Source organism: Bufo bufo, chromosome 1 (genome assembly GCF_905171765.1).
Source record: "Bufo bufo chromosome 1, aBufBuf1.1, whole genome shotgun sequence".
Taxonomy (NCBI): domain Eukaryota; kingdom Metazoa; phylum Chordata; class Amphibia; order Anura; family Bufonidae; genus Bufo; species Bufo bufo.
Genome location: NC_053389.1, coordinates 134,855,032 through 134,878,242, shown reverse-complemented (window position 1 = coordinate 134,878,242; position 23,211 = coordinate 134,855,032).

Sequence of the window (23,211 nt, the reverse complement as noted above, 5' to 3'; positions counted from 1 at the left end):
GTTTTAGTAACTACTTGTATTTTTAGCGAAATAACAATACTGGAACATCTTATTCTCGGAATTCTATGTTGTGCTATTTCTCTGTTATCCTTTCTCTAAATATGTGAACAAAATGACATACAGTTTTAATCGATACTGCACAGCATCTGCAAGTATCAGGTATGAACGCTCCAGTCAGTGCTGACCTGTACGGCAGAAGTCAGGACTTTAAAGATGGCACCCGCTTAGAAACTGAACGGACGCCAGTTGCCTGCTGTTTTACTCTGCAGTCACCAAGAGGCATTGTCCATGATCAACAACTAATCCCACAGATGCCGTGGTCAATTGCGCTGCGCTGCGCTCCCAGGCACTATAAGATCGAGGGAGCCGTTCAAGAGTAACTAAACCTTTTATATAAAACTTTTAATATGTTCTCCCTAATGCCCTAATAAAACTCTCTCTAATATACTTTATTAATGAACGTTCAATTTTTACTACACTTTTTCCTACCTAAAATGTATTCACTGTGCGCTTAAAACTCAGTTCTCTGTACACCGCTGACTGCTCACCGGTGTAAGGAGTACATTTTATCAATGGGGCCGCAGCAGCGCTGGAGTACATGCAGGAGTGCATATTGCTGCTCCTGCCCATGCTCCCTGGATGATTGCTAACTACTGGCATAGCACATAGGTACCCTGTACCCATGTACTATCTAAGATACAGCGGAGCGGGCTCCTGCTTCTGCCTGCTCCTCTAAGCTTAAGAGGACTACATGGAGGCTCTTAGCTTAGCGGAGCAGGCAGAAGCAGGAGCCCGCTCAGGTAATCCTGGTATAGTACATGGGTACAGGGTACCCATGTGCTATGCCAAGAGTTAGTAATCCTCCGGGGGTCAGGAGCAGCAATATGCTCCTGCCTGTACTCGCGGCGATGCTGCTGCCCCATTGATAAAATGTACCCTGTACACCGCTGAGCAGTCAGCGGTGTACAGAGAACTGAGTTTTAAGCGCACAGTGAATGGTGCGCTTTAGGTAGAAAAAAGTGTAGTAAAAATAGAACTTTCATTAATAAAGTATATTAGAGAGAGTTTTATTAGGGCATTATGGAGAACATATTAAAAGTTTATATAAAGGTTTAGTTACTCTTTCAGTTGCTATGGCAGCTGGAGACTTAGGAAGGCTCTGAGGTCTGCAAAATTGAAGTTCCGTAGTAACACAGTGAATCTCCCATAAGCTGCAGTGTTAGTGTCTTATGTTAGTCCCCTAGAGGGAAATAGTGAAAATAGTTTTTAAAAATATGAGAAAATCTAAAAATTTTAATCACCCTTTTCACCCAAAATTCCCATACTATTAAAATATAAAATTGTTTATCCCCTGTGTGGAATGGCGTAATGGAAAAAAAAAATATCAAAATCGCTGATTCGCTATTTTTTCGTTGCTTCGATTCTCCCCCCCCAATTATATATATATTTTTTTTAATTATCAGTCGTGCACACTCCACAATGGTATCAATAAAAACTATGGATCACCACACAAAAAAATAAATAAAAACTATATAAATGTGGTATCGCGCTGTAATCACACTAGCCCAGAGAATGATCGTGACAGGCCAGTTTTACCGCATAGGGAATGCCATGAAAACGAAACCTATAAAATTATGGTGGTATTGTTTTGTTTTTTTTTCCAACTCCACCTCATTTGGAATTAGTTTTTCAGCTTTCTGCCACATCTTATGTAATATAAAAGTACAACTCGTTCCACAAAAAAAATAAGGCCTTATATGGCTATGTGAATGGAAAAATTAAAAAAAGATATGGCCCCGGTAAGGTGGGGTAGGAAAAAAAATTTAATAAGTGGAATTATATTTCCAGGAGAAATAACAGAGGGATCAGCACAATGCAGAGTTAGGCCTCTTTCATCACACAACCATTTTTTTTTTTTTCCGTTTTTTACATTCTGTATACGGAACAATTCATTTCAATGGGTCCGCAAAAAAAAACGGAAGGTACTCCGTATGAATTCCGTTTTTCCGTTCTGTTGAAAGACAGAAAATGTCCTATTATTGCCCGCAAATCACGTTCCGTGGCTCCATTCAAGTCAATTGGTCCGCAATAAAAAAAGGAACACATACGGAGTGTACTCTGTATGTCTTACGGATCCGTTCCGTTTTTGCGGAACTATCCATTGTAAATTGTATGCCCAGCCCAATTTTTTTCGATGTAGTTACTGTATATACTGTATATGCCATACGGAAGAACAGAAACGGGGAAAAAAAAAAAACTGAACAGCGGATCAGTGAAAAACGGACCGCAAAACACTGAAAAAGCCATATGGTCGTGTGAAAGAGGCCTTAAAGAAATGCTCCTTATTTACCAAAACAGGAGAGTGGGCAGGTCCTCTGCCATCTTGAAGAGGTTATGCAGTGGGGAAATATTGATGAATGGGGCATGCAGTTGTAAATACACTGCGCCGCCTCTACAAGTGCAATTTTGAAGCAGCATTGCCTGAGTGCCGCTACCACTTCAAACAGCTGATCGGTGGGGTTGCCGTGAGTCAGACCCCGCCGATCTTATATTGATGACGTATCCCGACGATAGATCATCAATAATTACCGACTGAACAACCCCTTTAAAATATTAGCGTCCAGCTTGATAACGGCAGCAGCTTTTCTCATGTAAATAGCTTCTATTAAAGTTGTGTTTTTTATTCTGTTGTATGTTGGTAATTTAAGGCACGTCTCATAGAACACTTAGTAGGATTAACAGTGCTTATCTGTTCGCACAACAGTTGTAAGTCTACTTGTACATCATATAAATATTTTTTTAAAGTTCAAGGGCCAAGCCCAACATCTGGAGATTTCCAATAAAGATTTGTTAAGAAAAGTAGTGATGACTTGATCTTTACTTTACCACTTCTGCTCCTTGTAAGACTCCCAACTTCATATCTGTGAGACTGCAATGTGTGGCTTCTTCTGGACATCAGTGGATCATGGCAGGTCTTGTCTTCATGGGTATTGTCTGCATCCTCTGGTTCTTGGGGTGGTTCTAAAAGGCAGGTGTCAGGCCCATTCTTTGGCCTTCTATATGATGTTATGGGAATGGTCAGTAAAACATTTAAGGCTTTCTGAACCCAGCATGAACCCCCCCCCCCCCCCCCCCCCCCACTCCTGACAATATTGAGAGGCCATTTATGTGTAATTCTATATGTACACCTTGGTGAGGCTTACCATGGCTTGGAGGTTAGAGAAAGCATTAGCATTGAGGCAATCAATTCAGTCAAAATTGTACATCAGCTTGTAAGCTATTGTATATGCACATGTACAAGAAGGAAAATCGTAAAAGCAGTTTCCTAATATAAATTATCTGACGAAGAGTACCGCCTGTACTTGAAACGCGTAGGAAGTTTGACCCTCACTGCTATCCGTAGCTCACCTGCGGTGACGTCACCCGCTCAGACGTGAGCGTCAGCTAAACAGGTAATGGGAGCATACCGCCACCGGCCGGGGCGAACTCCCAATACCCCAATAATATTAGACAGCCTATGCTACAGCCATCCTCCCTTGGATCCACTCTCCCTGTTTCTGTATTACACACAGAAGAGATATGAGGACCGCCGCATAACATTTCATCGCAACAGGCATACCTGGGTTAAGGTAGGACGGAGACACATATATATGCTGAAGCGATCTTGTGTACTTGTGTGATAAGGAGGAAGGTGTCTGTTTAGTTTTTGGCTGTCTACTTGTAATTTCAGCGCTCAGTGTTGCATTTGTGTTATATATATATATTAAGAATACTCCCCTTGGGTCCCCTAAGCTTCATTTTAGCAAAAAACGTCTAAAATTTAACACATATACGGTATATGGAATTTTGTGCTGATTACCTTATTCATATACCTTTTTATAGCAAGCACAGCTCTGTTTTTCTAATACAGAGTTCCAATTCCCCTGTATAAGTACAGATATAAAAATAACATCTTGCCTACCTGCAGCCACCACTAGAGGGAGCTTGCTGTGTACAGTTCATACACTGAATTCTGTAATAACACCGTCCCATCCGATCCTGGATAAGACAATATTTCATCCAAGGTGATGTAATGATTCTACCCATAGTGCGCTCAGGAAAATCTCTACGGAGTACCAAGTTTAAGATGTGATCAATGATGTAATGAAATGCCCCACAACTTTAAGATTATGAAAGATTATCGCATTCATGGCTCTTAGGCTAGGTCTACACGACTACATTTGTCGTGCGACCACAACTACACTGCAACATTTGTCACACAACTTGCGACAATTTTTATAATGGCAGTCTATGGTGTCCATATGCCATCCGTTTTTTTTGCAGATCCATTGTAACTATCCTTATCCGCAAAACGGGGCTATGGAACGGACATACTGATGCGGACAGCACATGGTGTTTTTTGCAGACCTGATTAAAAAACTTAACTGACACAGAAACAAATTACGTTTGTGTGCATGAGGCCTGATACTGTAATTTTCAGGGCCCTGTGGAGTAATCGCCAGCAGAAGTCGGTACGGTGCATAAATCACAGGGCAGACTGAGTAGACAAAATGGTAAAAAGCAAACAATCGCCCAAAAGTGTTTATCCTCGGTGAACACTGGCACCAGGGATTGCCTGCTAAGCAGACAGACCCATTCATAATTTCCCGGCCTTTAATTTAAAGGGCCAGTGCAATGCAATTCAAATAGAAATATAAGCAAAAAATGTCTTGTGTTCTTATTATGCTCTAGTTAATAGTTGGCTCTAAAACCTGAAGACTCATCCAGGCTGGGAAAATGTGAGGGTAGGCCATCAATATCTGATCGGTGGAGGTGCACTCCCCACCGAACGACGGTTCTCGAGTAGCTGTGAACTGAGCTAGTTGGGAACATCTAATCAGTGGTCTGGCTACACAGTGACGCTGGTTCTGGCCAGGATCGACACTGCTAGATTTCTTGAGACTGGTGCTGCAATCCCATTTACATCTATGGCATCACTGCTATCCTGGCAGTGACACATGTCGCCGTGTAGCTGTAACCGTAAACGGGTTTTCCCACTAGGACAACTTTTCACCTAGCCACAGGAAGTGTCTGATTGGCTAGGGTCTGACCACTGGGGCCCATGCTGATAACAAGAACGTGGGCCCGTGCTATGGGACTGCCAGAGATAGCCTAGCATTTGTATACTACTATATCCATCAGCGTGCCGCTCCATTCAAATGGGTGAGCGTTCTCGTGATTGGCGGGTGTCCCAGTGGTCAGACACTTATCCCTCAGGATACAATATATTCAACATATAATGGTCTTACCTGGGCCACATTCAAACCACTTGAAACAACATACAATAACACAGTCCTGATCTGCGGCACATGCGATTGGCCAGAAGTTCCAGCCATAATCCTTTCACTGGTCACACACCTTTGTTACTGAAGTGCCTGCACTCATTGGCTGTCCAGTGGCGCCTCTCTACACTATAATGCGGTACTACTTTACAGGTCCTGTTCTTGAGCTGTTCCTGTGGACACAAGGTTGAGGCAGCTGGAGCTGTTCTTCTTAGGCCTCATGCACATGACTAATGTATTTTGCGGTCTGCAAATTGCGGATCTGCAAAAAAAAAAAAAACGGTTGCCATCCGTTTTTTTTGCGGATCCATTGTAACAATGCCTAAAACGGACAAGAATAGGACATGTTCTATTTTTCTTGCGGGGCTACGGAACGGGCATACTGATGCGGACAGCACACGGTGTGATGTCCGCATTTTTTGTATACGGACCGTATCCGGAACTGAAAAAACAGCCCATGTACGGAACGCAAAAAATGTTCGTGTGAACGAGCCCTTAGGCCCCTTTCATACGAGTGTGACGGATTGGCTCCGGATGCGTTCAGTGAAACCCGCACCATTTTGCAAGCAGGTTCAGTCAGTTTTGTCTGCGATTGCGTTCAGTTGTTCAGTTTTTTCCGCACGGGTGCAATGCGTTTTGATGCGTTTTTCACGTGCGTGATAAAAAACGGAAGGTTTACAAACAACATCTCTTAGCAACCATCAGTGAAAAACGCATCGCACCCGCACTTCCGGATGCAATGCGTTTTTCACTGAAGCCGCATTCACTTTTATGGGGCCTGGGCTGCGCGAAAAACGCTGAATATAGAACATGCTGCGTTTTTTACGCAATGCAGAACTGATGTGTGAAAAATGTACACAGACCCATTGAAATGAATGGGTCAGGATTCAGTGCGGGTGCTATGCGTTCACGTCACGCATTGCACCCACGCGGAAAACTCGCTCGTGTGAAAGGGGCCTTAGGAGCAGCACGTGATTAATGAATGATACCCAACCTATATAGGAAAGTTGCAAAACTTCATGTCTTGACTCTTGTAAAGCATTAGAAATACACAACTGCTTTCTTACAGAAAAAGCTTCACTTTTGTCCATGGCTATATCTCTGGTATGGCATATTTGAATGAATGGGGGCTGAGCTACAACACCAGACATGTCCCACAGAGACCATATATTTTAAGTTCACGCAACCCCTTTAAATGTCCCACAATCCCCTCTGCAGTCTGTACATATAAACCGATCTGAAGAGGTTTCTCACTTCCTCGCTGTAGTGAGCAGATCTTCTGACCGCCTCGAACACAAACACATCAAACTTAACACTAACCTCAGGGAGGGAAGCTACAACCTGCAGCATTTTTTTCTAGAAACAGCGCCACACCTGTCCACGGGTTGTGTCTGGTATTGCAGACACAACCCATGGAAGCACTACGAAGCGGTTCCGTGCCTCCATACCGCAAAAGAAAAGACATGTCCTATCTTTTGCTGTATCTTGCGGATCGCGGACCCATTCAAATCGAGTGCACACGGCCGGTGCCTGTGTATTGTGGACTGCTATTTGCGGTCTTACATTGAATCAGCCCTAAGGCTAGGTCTACACGACTCACCAATGTCGCACGACAATTTGTATAACGATAGTCTATGGTGTCGCAGGCTGCGACTCCGACACTATAGACTACCAAAATGTCACGCGACAAATGTTGCAGTGTAGTTGTGCCCCATCTGTCGTGCGACACATGTCGTCGTGTAGACCTAGCCTTTGATCTCATGCACACAGCCGTTGTTTGGGTCCGCATCCGAGCCGCCATTTTGGCGGCTCGGATGCGGACCCGTTCACTTCAATGGGGCCGCAAAAGATGCGGACAGCACTCCGTGTGCTGTCCGCATCCGTTGCTCCGTTCCGTGGCCCCGCTAAAAAAATATAACATGTCCTATTCTTGTCCGTGCTTTGCAGTGCAGACAAGAATAGGCATTTATATTGAAGGCTGTCCGTGCCGTTCTGCAAATTGTGGAACGCGCACGGACGCCATCCGTGTTTTGCAGATCCGCGATTTGCGGACCGCAAAACACACCAGTCGTGTGCATGAGGCCTTATACTGAGTTTTTCTCCCCAACTAGATATCGATCTGCTCAGCTCCTGCTTTATATCATGCTGCCCACATATAGGACTGCATGCACAACGTAACCGGTTCCCTTTGAAGTCCTGGAGAACCTGTATATGTCTCCTACTGCAGGCGCTTTGATAACCTCTACTACTACTGCTACACTGATTTCATAGCTGAACTCTGCTCCTCAGGATTTGCAGGGGTTAACTGTTTAATGCGTCAATTCCTAATTCTTCACATATGGTTTGATCTGGTTACAGAAAATAGTCTTGGCTGACTATCAAATCCCCCCAAACAGTGGCTATGGAGGCCATCTGTTTAATGTAGAGGTGGGGGTGGGGACAAGAAGACTCGAGTAGTTTCTGCAAGTTGTGGCTCTCCTGCAAGGAGACTACGGCGCTCATTGTATAAAACTACAAAGCCATGCCATGCTGGGAGTTGTAGTTTAGAGCCGCTACACTGACCCCACACTTTCTATTGCAGCAGTAGTTGGATCCCCCAGAAATCAGTGACGCTCCTTGGTCTCAGAACTCGCGGTTACGATGGCAACACTTCCATCTAGGATGTGCAGTCTACTGTGATTTAAATTTTTTATTAGTGATTGCAGCTGAAATGGACTCTAAATGAACAGTCTGTACTTCCCGAGGCTGGGCACATTCATCTCACTGACATGATGTCTTCTGACAGATCACCATGATTAAGCTTGCAAAATTTTTTTAGCTAGAATATTTTTGGAGAGTGCAATGTTCCAGTCTAAAGATATGCAGAATGGCAACAAATCACGGATCTATTTATAGTTGTTTAAATAAAATAAAAAAATATATATATATATAAAGATTTATGTATTTTCAATGAAACATGTATTTTTCCGATATAAGAATTTCCCTGTCAATATATTAGGACCTTTTTGAGATGTGGGTCATTTCCTTATGGCTGGATAGGTGCCTTGTTAGAGTTTGGTGAGTTCCATAGCATGACTATTGGGCCTCATTCGCTTGACCATATTTTTGGCCCGTGAATGATCCGCATTTTTTGTGGATCACATGTGGAGCTATTCATTTCTATGGGGCCGCCAAAAATGTGGACATCTTTGTGCTCTCTGCATCCATGTGGCTATGCCGCAGATAATAGGACATGTTCTAATCTTGTTCGTTTGGCAGACAAGAATAGGCATTTTGACAATAGGCTCGCGGAAAGTGCAGCATGCACATAGTCTGTATCCGAATTCTACAAATCCGCGGATTACGAGCATGTAAATGTAGACTTAAGGCCTCATGCACACGACCGTTGTTCGGGTCCGCATCCGAGCCGCAGTTTTTGCGGCTCGGGTGTGGACCCATTCACTTCAATGGGGCCGCACGTGTCCTATTCTTGTCCGTTTTGCGGACAAGAATAGGTATGTCTACAATGGGCTGCCCGTTCTGCAAATTGCGGAAGGCACACGGACGGCTTCCCTTTTTTGCAGATCTGCGTTTTGCGGACTGCAAAAAACGGAACGGTCGTGTACATGAGGCCTAAAGGAGTTGTCTGAGTTTTTTTTTAAATTTTACTAAAGGGGCATGCTGCAAGAATGAAAAAACCTTGCTTTCCTTTCCTGCTCCCTTTCTGATCTAGTGTCATCTTCCCAGGCTGTAGCTAGTGATGTTCCATATACCGCTGCAGTCGATCACTACCCTTAGCGGTTCCTCCGCAATACAGGGCTGAGACCGGTGTTTAGCTGCAGTAGTCTATGGAACATCTCCCCTGCAGCCAAGCAAAAATGGGCTGCAGCCCAGGAAGAGGGCAGGAACAGAAATGGAAGATTTTTTTCATTATTTTACCAGGCTCCCATCACTTTGGTAAACTGATTTTAAAAAAAACTATTAAGGCTACATGTACACGACAGTGAAAAAAAAGTCAGTTAAAAACTGACATTTTTAACGGATGTTTATTTCACTGATGCCTTTCTGAGAAATGGATGTTAAAAATGTATGGGGGCAGTCTGTCAGTGAAAAACGGACAAGATAGAACATGTTCTATTTTTTGACGTCCGTTTTTCACTGACAGTCAAAAAAACTGCTGTGTGAATAACCCCATAGACTACCATCACATGTCCGTCGTGTGCATGTAGCCTAAGATATTTCACCCATAAAATTCAAAAAATAAGTTAAAGAGGTGGTCCAGAATTGGAGAATGTTTTTTTCAGAAACAGAATCCGGCTTCTGTTCACCATCTTTGTTGTAGAAATCATTGTCTGATAGAGATCATTCCAATAGTGAGAAGAATGCTGAAGAGACCCAGATGTTGCTCTATGCCCAGGAATGGCTACAGACTGCGCTGTGCAGCAGCATGCATGTCACTAGCAGTGTGCAAACTACAGCCCACTGCAAAAATGGACATAAATTATTGGATGTCAATTTGCTTACATCATTAACGACAACAGGAGAATTCAAAGGGCTAAGAAGATTTGCTAAATCATATGCAGAATAGCAACAAATCAATCTATTTATAGTTGTTTTAATACAGTTTTATATTTTTCTTTTTTTTAATGTATTTTTCAATATAAGAACATCCCTGTCAATATATTTGTTATCACCCAGTGCATTCCTGGTTTGTTGCTATGCAACAGCCAAATCACATTCTGCCAGGTATATTATTACCGAAAAACATATAGACAACACTGAGATCAGATTTAGGCCTCATGGACGTGACCGTATTTTGTATCCGTGTCCCATCTGCATTTCTATGGGTCTTCAAAAAAAAAAAAAATGGACAGCACATGGACGTCATCCGTGTGCTGTCTGCATCCATGTCTCCGTTCCACAAAAAGATAGAACATGTCCTATTCTGGCCACAAAATGCAGACCACAGACCAATAGAAGTCAAGGGGTCCACAAAAACAACTGACGCAACGCAGACGTCATTCATGTTTTGCGGAGTGCAAAATCGATACGATCATGTGCTTGAAGCCTAAGGCGCCTTTTACACGAGCGAGTTTTCCACGCGGGTGCAATGCGTGAGGTGAACGCATAGCACCCGCAGTGAATCCTGACCCATTCATTTCAATGGGTCTGTGTACATGAGCGTTGTTTTTCACGCATCAGTTCTGCGTTGCGTAAAAATCGCAGCATGTTCTATATTCTGCGTTTTTCACGCAGCCCTGGCCCCATAGAAGTGAATGGGGCTGCTTGAAAAACGCATTGCATCCGCAAGCAAGTGCGGGTGCGATGCGTTTTTCACTGATGGTTGCTAAGAGATGTTTGTAAACCTTCAGTTTTTTATCACGCGCGTGAAAAACGCATCAAAATGCATTGCACCCACGCGGAAAAAACTGAACAACTGAACGCAATCGCAGACAAAACTGACTGAACTTGCTTGCAAAATAGTGCGAGTTTCACTGAACGCACCCTGAACGCATCCGGACCTACTCCGTCACGCTCGTGTGAAAGAGGCCTAAGGCTGAGTTCACACGAGCATGTCCGGATAAGGTCCGGATGCGTTGCGGCAAACCCACGCGAGTAGGTACCCAATTGCAGTCAGTTTTGACTGCGATTGCGTTCCGTTGTTCAGTTTTTATCGCGCGGGTGCAATGCGTTTTGCACGCGCGTGATAAAAAACTGACTGTGGTGCCCAGACCCGAACTTCTTCACTGAAGTTCAGGTTTGGGTTCGGTGTTGTGTAGATGTAATTATTTTCCCTTATAACATGGTTATAAGGGAAAATAATAGCATTCTTTAATACAGAATGCTTAGTAGGTGGTCAATTGAGGGTTAAAAATTAAAAATAATTAACTCACCTTCTCCTCTTGATCGCGTAGCTGCCGGTCTCTTCTTACTTCTTTAATCATGAGCTGCCGGCTAATGGACTTGTGGTGACGTCAGATCACATGGTCCAATCACATGGTCCATCACCACAGTGATGGACCATGTGATTGGACCATGTGATGTGATGTCACCACAGGTCCTTTAGCCGGCAGCTACGCGATCAAGAGGAGAAGGTGAGTTAATTATTTTTTATTTTTTAACCCTCAATTGACCACCTACTAAGCATTCTGTATTAAAGAATGCTATTAGTTTCCCTTATAACCATGTTATAAGGGAAAATAATACAGTGAATAGACTGTCATCTTAGCAACCATGTCACTCAGCCCCATTCACTTCTATGGGGCCTGCGTTGCGTGATAAACGCACAATATAGAGCATGCTGCGATTTTCACGCAATGCATAAGTGATGCGTGAAAATCACAGCTCATGTGCACAGCCCCATAGAAATGAATGGGTCCGGATTCAGTGCGGGTACAATGCGTTCACCTCCCGCATTGCACCTGTGCGGAAATCTCGCCCGTGTGAACTCAGCCTAAGGGTCCATTCACACATCCGCAAAATGGGTCTGCATCCGTTCCGCAATTTTGTGGAACAGGTGCGGACCCATTCTTTTTTAATGGGGCCGGAATGTGCTGTCAGCATCCGCATTTGCAGATCCGCACTTCCGTTTTTTTTTATTAACTGTAATTATGCTGTTTACATTTTCATAACATACTTTTACACAACTTAGTTATTTTCTGTTATTTTATTAATTTCCATACACACATTTTGAAAATCTTAATAGTTTCCTTGGATACAGACGACAGTTTAGCTCCACCTCGCTGTCAAACACGTGTCCTAACAGCTGAGCTGTAACTGCAACTGTCATCCAAGCCCCCACAATGCACTAGTCTGGTAAGGTTACTTTCACACTAGCGTTTTTTGTGGATCCGTGATGGATCTGCAGAAACGCTTCCATTACAATTAGAGATGAGCGAATCGAAGCTGACGAAGTGGAATTCGATCCAAATTTCGGGAAAAATTCGATTTGCAAGGAATGCGAATTTCCTCGTGCTTCGTGGCAACGAATCGCATTTTTCCTAAAATGGCTGCTGCACGTGTGAGGACATGGAGAAAGGAACTCTGGGAAGGTGGTATCACCCAGACTAACATGCATGCAGCCAATCAGCAGCCAGCCCTGTGATATCACGGCCCTATAAATATGGCGGCCATCTTAGAGTCAGACATTTTCCAGCATTCTGCAGGGACAGACATGAGAAGGCGCTAGGGACAGCAACTGGAAAAACCTCATTGTGAAAAAAAAACCTGAAAAAACTATTTATAAGTGCAGGGAATGGCCTCATGCACACGACCGTTGTATGTTTTGCAGTCTGCAAATTGAGGATCCGCAAAACACGGATGGCATCCGTGTGCGTTCCGCAATATGTGGAACGACACTGACAGCCATTGATATAACTGCCTATTTTTGTCCGCAAAACGGACAAGAATAGGACAGGTTATTTTTTTTTGCAGACTGCGGAACGGAGTAACGGATGCGGACAGCACACGGAGTGCTGGCCCCATTGAACTGGGCCCCAAAAACTGCGGCTCGGATGCGGACCAAAACAATGGCCATGTGCATGAGGCCAATGGATAGGGAGGAATCATTTCACAGCATCTTAGTGCAAGGAGAGATATCAGAAGGCGCTAGGGACAGTGCCAAAAAAGCGATTTACAATTGCAGGGAAAGGATAGGGAGGAATCATTTCACAGCATCTTAGTGCAGGGAGAGACATCAGAAGACGCTAGGGACAGTGCCAGACAAGCGATTTACAATTGCAGGGGAAGGATAGGGAGGAATCATTTCACAGCATCTTAGTGCAGGGAGAGACGTCAGAAGACGCTAGGGACAGTGCTAGAAAAGTGATTTACAAGTGCAGGGAAAGAATATTTGGGGATCCAAATAGCCATTGTACAGCTCTGTCATTCCAGCAATTTGTTCTTGTTATTGGGGTGCAAGTGCTATGTTGTAAAGCCTTTAGTGGCCTATTTATAGTACAAAAAAAAAATATATATATATATACGCACTTCACTGTTGCAAATATTTGTGGTGAAAGCGTTTAGTGGCCTATTTCAGTACAAAAAGAAAAATATATTCTCAATTCACTTCTGCAGTTATATGTGTTGAAAGCGTTTAGTGGCCTATTTCAGTACAAAAAGAAAAATATATACGCACTTCACTGTTGATGTTAATTGTGGTTGAAAGCGTTTAGTGGTCTATTTCAGTTAAGAAAAAAATATATATTCTCAGTTCACTTCTGCAGTTATATGTGTTGAAAGCGTTTAGTGGCCTATTTCAGTATAAAAAGAAAAATATATACGCACTTCACTGTTGCAATTATTTGTGGTGAAAGCGTTTAGTGGCCTATTTCAGTACAGAAAGAAAAATATATACACACTTCACTGTTGCAGTTATTTGTGGCGAAAGCGTTTAGTGGCCTATTTTAGTACAAAAAGAAAAATATATATACACACTTCACTGTTGCAGTTATTTGTGGCGAAAGCATTTAATGGCCTATTTCAGTACAAAAAGAAAAATATATTCTAAGTTCACTTCTGCAGTTTTATGCGGTGAAAGCGTTTAGTGACGTATTTCAGTACAAAAAGAAAAATATATACGCACTTCACTGTTGCAGTTATTTGTGGTGAAAGCGTTTAGTGGCCTATTTCAGTACAAAAAGAAAAATATATACGCACTTCACTGTTGCAGTTATTTGTGGTGAAAGCGTTTAGTGGCCTATTTCAGTACAGAAAGAAAAATATATTCTCAGTTCACTTCTGCAGTTATGTGTGGTGAAAGCATTTAGTGGCCTATTTCAGTACAGAAAGAAAAATATATTCTCACTTCACTTCTGCAGTTATGTGTTGAAAGTGTTTAGGGGCCTATTTCAGTACAAAAAGAAAAATATATACGCACTTCACTGTTGCAATTATTTGTGGTGAAAGCGTTTAGTGGCCTATTTCAGTACAGAAAGAAAAATATATTCTCAATTCACTTCTGCAGTTATATGTGTTGAAAGCGTTTAGTGGCCTATTTCAGTACAAAAAGAAAAATATATATGCACTTCACTGTTGATGTTATTTGTGGTTGAAAGCGTTTAGTGGCCTATTTCAGTGCAGAAAAAAATATATATTCTCAGTTCACTTCTGCAGTTATATGTGTTGAAAGCGTTTAGTGGCCTATTTCAGTACAGAAAGAAAAATATATACACACTTCACTGTTGCAGTTATTTGTGGCGAAAGCATTTAATGGCCTATTTCAGTACAAAAAGAAAAATATATTCTCACTTTACTTCTGCAGTTATATGTGTTGAAAGCGTTTAGTGGCCTATTTCAGTACAAAAAGAAAAATATATTCTAAGTTCACTTCTGCAGTTATATGTGGTGAAAGCGTTTAGTGCCGTATTTCAGTACAAAAAGAAAAATATATATGCAGTTCACTGTTGCAGTTATTTGCAGTAAAAGCGTTTAGTGACATATTTCAGTACTAAAAGAAAAATATATATGCACTTCACTGTTGCAGTTATTTGTGGTGAAAGCGTTTAGTGGCCTATTTCAGTACAGAAAGAAAAATATATTCTCAGTTCACTTCTGCAGTTATGTGGGGTGAAAGCGTTTAGTGGCCTATTTCAGTACAGAAAGAAAAATATATTCTCACTTCACTTCTGCAGTTATGTGTTGAAAGCGTTTAGGGGCCTATTTTAGTACAAAAAGAAAAATATATACGCACTTCACTGTTGCAGTTATTTGGGGTGAAAGCGTTTAGTGGCCTATTTCAGTACAGAAAGAAAATTATATATTTGTTGCGTTTAGGGGTGTTTTAATTTGCTTTTAATTTATTTAGTTCAGCTAAAAGTATGTCAGACAGAGAAGTGCCAGGCCATGCACAGAGGAGTAGCCAAAATGTTTCTGGCGCAGGCAGAGATCGCAGCAGAGTAAGGGGGCGGGGCAGCAGGAGTCACAGTGAAAGGCCTGCTCTCCCGGTGTCATCTAGCAGTCGTGTCTTAACCAGCAACCAAGCAGTTCTTGATAGGTTAACTCGGTCATCCACTTCATCCCAAGTGACATCAGACACCCCCAGCCAACAGTCGGTGGGTTCGTCAGACACAACCCTTAGTTGCATGGCCCGGGAGCAGGCCATATGCCCTCATCTGTCCTCAACCTGCCTCTGTCCTTTCCTCCACTAGGCAGTCAAGTAGTGATGAGGAGAGTGGCGTGGGAGCTGGTGTTGCAAGCGGTGAGGCTCCTGACCCAGAGACGTTGAAGAGGACATCAGTGATGTGCAGACAGTACTCAGTGATGATGATGTAGCTGACTGCCCTTGGGAGCCGGGTGACGAAGGGGCTTAATTTTTTTCTTTATATAATAATGTAATATTATAAAATCTGGTGTCTCCATGATAAATCTGCAGCGTGGGGGTCCCGTGTGGCTTCTACACAATTTAAAAAATAATCCTTCAGCGGGGCGAATAGATGCCGGATGACCGGGACGCTCCATGAGCTTCCCAGGAGCTTCTGTCGGGAGCAGCAGTTCATTTCTGAGACGTCCATATAGTGCGGGGGGAATCCGAAGTCCCTCTCCATCTCTGTGCACCACAGGATGACCTCCTTCCCATCCATGATGACTGGGAACTCGTCAGGGCCGGAGCTTCCATAGAGGCAAGGGGGGCAATTGCCCCCGGGCCCCCGAGTCCTTAGGGCCCCCCCCCCCCCCGCGCGCCGGCCCGCAACTAACTATAGGCAGGACAGTCAGTCAGTGTCAAACGGAGATGAGCGCTTCCATTGTGGAAGCGCTCATCTCCAGTCATCTGTATCACCGTCCTCAGGACAGCGATACAGATTACTGTGCTGAGGCAGGGGAGGGAGAGGTGTGTCCCTTCCCCTTCCTCTGATAGGCTGCAGGCACTAGGCCGACAGCCTATCAGAGGCCGGCGCAAGCGCGCAATGACGTCATCGCGCCGCCTGAGCCGTACAGCGCGGGACACAGGCCGGAGGAGGCCTGCATCACATCGCTGCCAAGGAGGTAAGTATAAATGTTTTTTTTTTGTCAATACTGGTGGCTACTGGCACATGTTGATCGGGGGGGCCTATGGCTACTGGGACATGATGGGGGGGGCTCTGGCTACTGGGACATGATAGGGGGGTCCTATGGCTACTGGCACATGATGGGGGGGGGCCTCTGGCTACTGGGACATGATAGGGGGGCCCTGGCTACTGGGACATGATAGGGGGCCCTGGCTACTGGGACATGATAGGGGGGGGCCCTATGGCTACTGGCACATGATGGGGGACGGGGGGGCTATGGCTACTGGGACATGATAGGGGGGCTCTGGCTACTGGGACATGATAGGGGGGGCCCTATGGCTACTGGCACATGATGGTGGGGGGGCTATGGCTACTGGCACATGTTGATGGGGGGGCTCAGGCTACTGGCACATGATATAGGGGGGCTCTGGCTACTGGCACATGATATAGGGGGGCTCTGGCTACTGGCACATGATATAGGGGGGCTCTCGCTACTCGCACATGATATGGGGGGCTCTTGTTACTGACACATGATGGTGGGGGGGCTCTTATTACTGGCACATGATTGGGGGGCATCTATGAGGGCACATTTTACTGGCACATTATTGGGTGGCACTGTGGGGGCACTTCTTACTGGCACATGATTGGGGGCACTTCTTACTTGTACATTATTGGTGGGCACTATAGGGGCATTTACTGAGGCCACAAAGAACGGTTATTTTATATGGGGGCTCTGTGTAGGGGCATTTTATACTGGAACACATTATGGTGCATACTATGGGGAAGGTGGGAGAGGAGTACTATGGGGTCATCTACGGGGGCACTGAGAAGGGGTATTCTATACTTACAAATTATGGGGGACACTGAGGGCATCTACTGGGGCACTATATATGGGGCATTTTATACTGGGACATTATGGGGGGCACTAGGAGGGAGGGGGTAGAGGAGCACTATGGGGGCATTTACTGGGGGCACTATATAGGGGTATTTTATACTGGCACATTATGGGAGCACTATGGGGACATTAGCTCAACTTGGGGCATTACAAGGGGGTATTATTTGCACTGTCACATTATAAGGAGAATTATTTCTACGGGGGGGGGGGGGGGGATTATGGTGGGCTTTATTACTCCCCCATGGTATGAACCCCCTAGTAGCAGCACCCGCTTCTCCCTGCTCTGCTATCCCTCTGCCCCTTCTCCAAATCCTTATTATGAAATCTTTCTCATTAGGATAAAACACAACATCAGCTCCGCCGAGCCCCCCAGCCAAGTGTTGAAGTGGTGTCCGAGATCCCCCAAGGGCCAAGCCAAGTAATTGTAAGTTTTCATATGAAATATGTTTGTTATACACATATAGCATACACCGTGCCCCACAATATACAGTTTCTTCTGTAAAAGTCATCAAGTGTCATGGGGGGGGGGGGGCCTTATCGTTTTTCGCCCCAGGGCCCCATATCACCTAGAACCGGCCCTGGAACTCATGATGTTTTCCCTGACCAAGAGACCAGGGGCTGGTAGTTATGGTTTGAATCTTGATAAACTTCACGACTCTTCCGGGCTCAAAGCTATCTTGATGCTTTGTCTTCTCTTTGTCTGTAGCTACTAGAGGCCTGTTTATGCCAGGCAGGTTCCCCCAGAAGTATCTGGCTCGATGAGCAGCCGATACCGCACTTGCATCAATCTTGACAGGATTCGTCTCCAGGTGGAGAGATATTGTTTTTTGGAATGCTTTCTCCATCGCAACCACATCGTCGAATAAACAGAAGACTGGCTGATTCTCTCCTGTCTTAGGCAACACTTAATTTTTTTAATTAAATTTATTAAATAATCAATATTAAATGGAACCAAAACTTGATTAAAATTATAAGAAACTAAACTTAAATTCGCCAATATATTATCCTAATCTTCGATGGAAATTCCCGGACAATCAATTTGCCAAGCCTTTTGTAACGGAGAACGTGTATTATTAAATTGTGCAGAGCCGAAGTGGCCTACTCATGCTGCTGACATCTCCACAATCTCTCATCGTCGTGCCACTCTGTGGCCTCCTCATGCTGCTGACACCTCCACAATCTCTTGTCGTCCTGCTACTCTGTGGCTTCCTCATGCTGCTGACACCAACACAATCTCTTGTCGTCGTGCCACTCTGTGGCCTCCTCATGCTGCTTCCAACCTCACCACTATGTCATAGGTTCACTCTGTGGGCTTCTCATGCTGTTCCTATCCTCCCTACTTCATGACTGGTCCACTATTTTGGCTTTCGGCCTGGCTGACATCATCATTTATTTGACCTTTCTTTTGATCTGTCAGAAGGAAGGAAAAATGAGACGCACAACGGATCCTGTCTGTGTAGCAGCTGTAAGACCTGTATGGCAACATCAGAATTGGCTTATAATTTGGTAGCCAAAAGCAGGAGTGGTTACAAAACACAGAAGACATGCAAATGTTCCATTCACGTGTCATCTCAGTTTTTTTGGGCATTAGCAATACTGATGGATTATTGAGCAAATGCTGACCGAGTGTAGGCGGATGCTCCACAGACAGGATCAGTTTTTTGTGGGTTATTGTTCTGACGGATCAGAGGAAAGGCAAATTAATCAGTGACGTCAACACAAACTTACTGCTGACACCCTCTCCACTCTGTCAGGGGGGCTCTACTTATATAATTATTTGTTAATAGAACAGGTTCTGTAGACATCTACTGTATGTGGAATCAGCTGATGACGGTGTGAAAGGAGTGCGCTTCTTCTTAGCGCTAACATTGACCTGTAAGGCTAAGTTCATACTTGAGTTATTTGATCAGTTTTGGCCCCATGACTGCCCAAATAAGTGAAGTGTGCAGTGATTGTAAGAGCGACTCCTGTCATCTGCATGTCATACGGACTCACAGTATTATTTCACTACCAAAGCAGATTGCCTATAAGTGTTACTGCAAGGTACAGTGTTCTACACCACTATAAAGGCTTTCTGCAGCCAGGAAATATACGTTTTTTTACGTAATTTTCCGCAAATAAATTTGTATCGAACCAAATTTTTCCCCAAAAATTTGGTGAACCGGCGAATCGAATTTTAGAAAAATTCGCTCATCTCTAGTTACAATAATACATCCGCATGCATCCGTCATGAATGGATCCGGTTGTATTATGTCTTATATAGCCAAGACGGATCCGTCATGAACTCCATTGAAAGTCAATAGGGGACGGATCCGTTTTCTCTTGTGTCAGAGAAAACAGATCCATTCCCATTGACTTACATTGTGTGTCAGGACGGATCCGTCACACTCCACATCCCAGGACGGCCAGAAAAACTCTGCAAACTGACTGAACGTACAACCTACTAAATCATCCAAAGGATGAGCTTAATGTGTGCCAAAATATTATAACACAACCAATTAGACAGGGGACACACATATACAATAATGACAAATTTTATTGGGTAATAAATATTACAACAAAACTTAGACAATGATAAAATGAGTAGCAGCAGTGCAGGCAAGCGCTGCGATGAGCAGCTCATCAACCAGACACAGGATATAATAAATCCAAATTAAAGGGGAAATTCAAAAGATGACATGTGCCGCAGATTGCAGACAATATTGAAACCACCCCCAATAGATGTGAGACCTCCCCCCCAAAAACTGAACATATGGTAACTGCACAATTATAAGCCAAAAAGAGGGCCAAATGTACAGCACCTCAAAAAAGCCCATACACAGTGAGGAGGAACAACAGTAGTAGCAATATACACAATATCAGCAAAAATACTGAGACATATTACCTAGAGTTGAGTGGAAGCACAAATGGATCAAACCCGGGCCCGGCAGAGAGCGCACCCCGACGCACGTTTCGCTCCGCAATGCCGCCAGCATTGTCAGCTGGAAATTTTTGGAGAAATTTTTCCACAAGGACCTTCTGGTATTGCACCATTTTGCTCGTCCTCTCCACCACAGGAATGAGAGATGAGAAGTTCTCTTTGTAGCGGGGGTCGAGAAGGGTGAACAACCAGTAATTGGTGGTGGCCAAAATGCTTATAACGCGAGGGTCACGGGAAACACAGCATAACATAAAGTAAGCCATGTGTGCCAGAGTCCCAACAGACAAGACTTCGCTGTCCTCGTCAGGAGGATGACTCTCAATCTCCTCATCCTCTTCCTCCTCTTCGGCCCATCCACGCTGAACAGATGGAATAAACCTGCTATGGGTACTACCCTCTGTAGCGGAGCGCGCTGAGAAGACGAACTTAGGGTGGTCTGGCTATCACCCTGTGTACCGTCTTCCCTCATTTCCACCTCTTCCACATGCAAAGCGTCTGCCTTCATTGTGAGCAGCAAAGAAGTGGGATGGTTATGCTGATAATAGCGGCATCGCCGCTAACCATCTGTGTTGATTCCTCAAAGTTACGTAAAACCTCACAGAGGTCAGACATCCATGCCCACTTGGGAAGGCGACGACCTTGTTGCAGCTTGTATTCCACTACTGCCCTCTGCTGCTCACAAAGCCTGGCCAACATGTGGAACGTGGAGGTCCAGCGCGTGCTCATGTTGCACAACAGTCGGTGGGCTGGCAATTGCAAGCGCTGCTGCAGCGTTGCCAGACCGGTGGTAGCTGTAGATGACTTTTGGAAATGTGCACACATGCGGCGCACCTTCACCAGTAGCTCAGGCAAATTGGGGTAGGTTTTGAGAAACCGCTGAACCACTAAGTTAAACACGTGGGCTAGGCATGGTATGTGTGTGAGCTTGCCGAGCTCCAAAGCCGCCACCAAGTTACGGCCATTATCAGACACTATGCTATGACCTGTGGGTGGGTGGCTGGGTATTTGCGCTTTCGTTCAAAGGCCTGGGGTATGGACATCTGTACGCTGTACACTGCGCTGGGACATAGAAGTGGATGTGCTAGCTGATGGTGCTTGCCAAGGTCTAGGTGCAGGAGGCATCCGGGCCTGCGTCTTGGACAGGGGATTGGCCAGCACATAACACAGGGGAAGAGGAGGCAGTAGTGTGACCTGCAGGCACTGATTGTGGACCCAGGCATTCGGCCCACCTATTAGGGTGCTTTGATGCCATGTGGCGGATCATGCTGGTGGTGGTGAGGTTGCTAGTGTTCACGCCCCTGCTCATTTCAGTATGGCACAGGTTGCAAATGACTATTCTTTTATCGTCCGCACTGTCCTCAAAAAAGCGCCAGACTGCGGAACACCTACCCCTTGGCAAGGGAGATTGCCACAAGGGGGTGCTCCGGAGGACAGTTGCGTGCATGTTTGGTGTCGCCCGCCTTCTCCCTTTTGCCACCCCACTGCCTCTTCCAGCCTGTTGCGGTGCTGTGGGTCGCTCCCCCTCTGTACTGCTGTCTTCGCTCAGCTTGCCACCTCCCCAGGTTGGGTCAGTGATTTCATCGTCCACCACCTCCTCTTCCACTTCCCCACTCTAGTCATCCTCCTGACTTGACCTAACAAGAACCTCACTTATTGACAACTGTGTCTCATCCTCATCTCGAACCTCTTGAGACACTAATTGCGGTTGACTTATTAGCAACTTTGTTCCCCACAGTCATCTTTTTCTGACTGTGGATGTTCAAGAGTTTGGGAATCAGTGCACAAGATCTCCTCATGTCCCTCTTCAAGCGGGCGTGGCGAGAGGGCCAATGTCATGCCCTGCTCGGGTTATGTGCGGAGGTCTGCCAGGTTAGCAGCACGTGTGTAGTTTTTTGTTTTGGGTTTGGAGTTGAGCTGTATCCGCCTCCCTTCAGGTGCACTGGGCGGGGTCGTTTGAATGAGTTTAAATTATGCCCCTTCCCAGTGTCCTGTGCGGGTTATAGCTTCTATCTTCCTCTGAGGAAGGAAGGATTTGCTATTTCTGCTCAGCTACAAGATAAGTTGGTTTTGTTTTCTTTTTGTGTACTATCTAGGCTGTTAGAGAGACACCTGCCCCCTCCAGGTCCTGAGGAAGCAGGCTGTCTGTTTCCCCCTTTCCACCATCTTAGGGATTTTAGGGAATCTTCAGCCTTAGGCATGGGGGCACGTTGATTCCCACCTTTAGGGTCTGAACGTGGGCACAGAAGTCCAGGGAGAGCTGGTAGGGATTTGTCAGGAGGTGACCTTTATCCCCAGCTTCTGGCCTAGACGCTTGTTTTGTGGTTTTCTGTGTGTCTATTGTATCTTGTATCCCACCCAGTGTGACAGCCAAATCAAAGAATGGCGATTAAAAGAGCTCCTCGGAATATCCGAGTGTGGGATCACTTGTTTGCCAAGACCCTCCATGGTGGGAGGAAGGAGGATCACGGTGAGGATTCTGTTGACCAGACTCTTGGCTACTGAGACTGGACTTGAAGACAGGTTGGTGCTTAACTGACTGGAAGCATTATCTGCTGCAATCCAACCGACCACCTGGTCGCACTGGTGTGACTTCGAGAGTGTTGTCCTGCGCCGACCTGCAAACTGGGACATGAAGCTAGGTGGCGTGGATGAGTGTGTTTCTTGTGCTCTGGCAGCAGGCACAGTTTTACCGTGCCCAGGGCCACGGCCTCTGTGTGCAGCACGGCCACTTCCCCGTCCCTTACTGCTCGCCGTGAGCATATTAAATGGTATATAGGCTTGCAAGTATGTCACACGTACACTAGCGCAGGTTTTGTAAGTGTATGTGCAAATAAATTACACTGAATGTCACAGATATCTAGGTTGCGCAAACGTAACACACAGGAGATGTAGCGCAGGTAATGTTGCTGTCACCAGCGGCGAAAAAATTTAACTGAATGTCACTGATATTTATGATGCGCAAACATTATACAGGAAATGTAGCGCAGGTAATGTCGCTGCTGTCACTAACGGCTAACGTTATGCAGGAAATGTAGCCTAGGTAATGTCGCTGTTGTCACTAGCGGCTAACGTTATACTGGAGATGTAGCGCAGGTAATGTCGCTGCTGTCA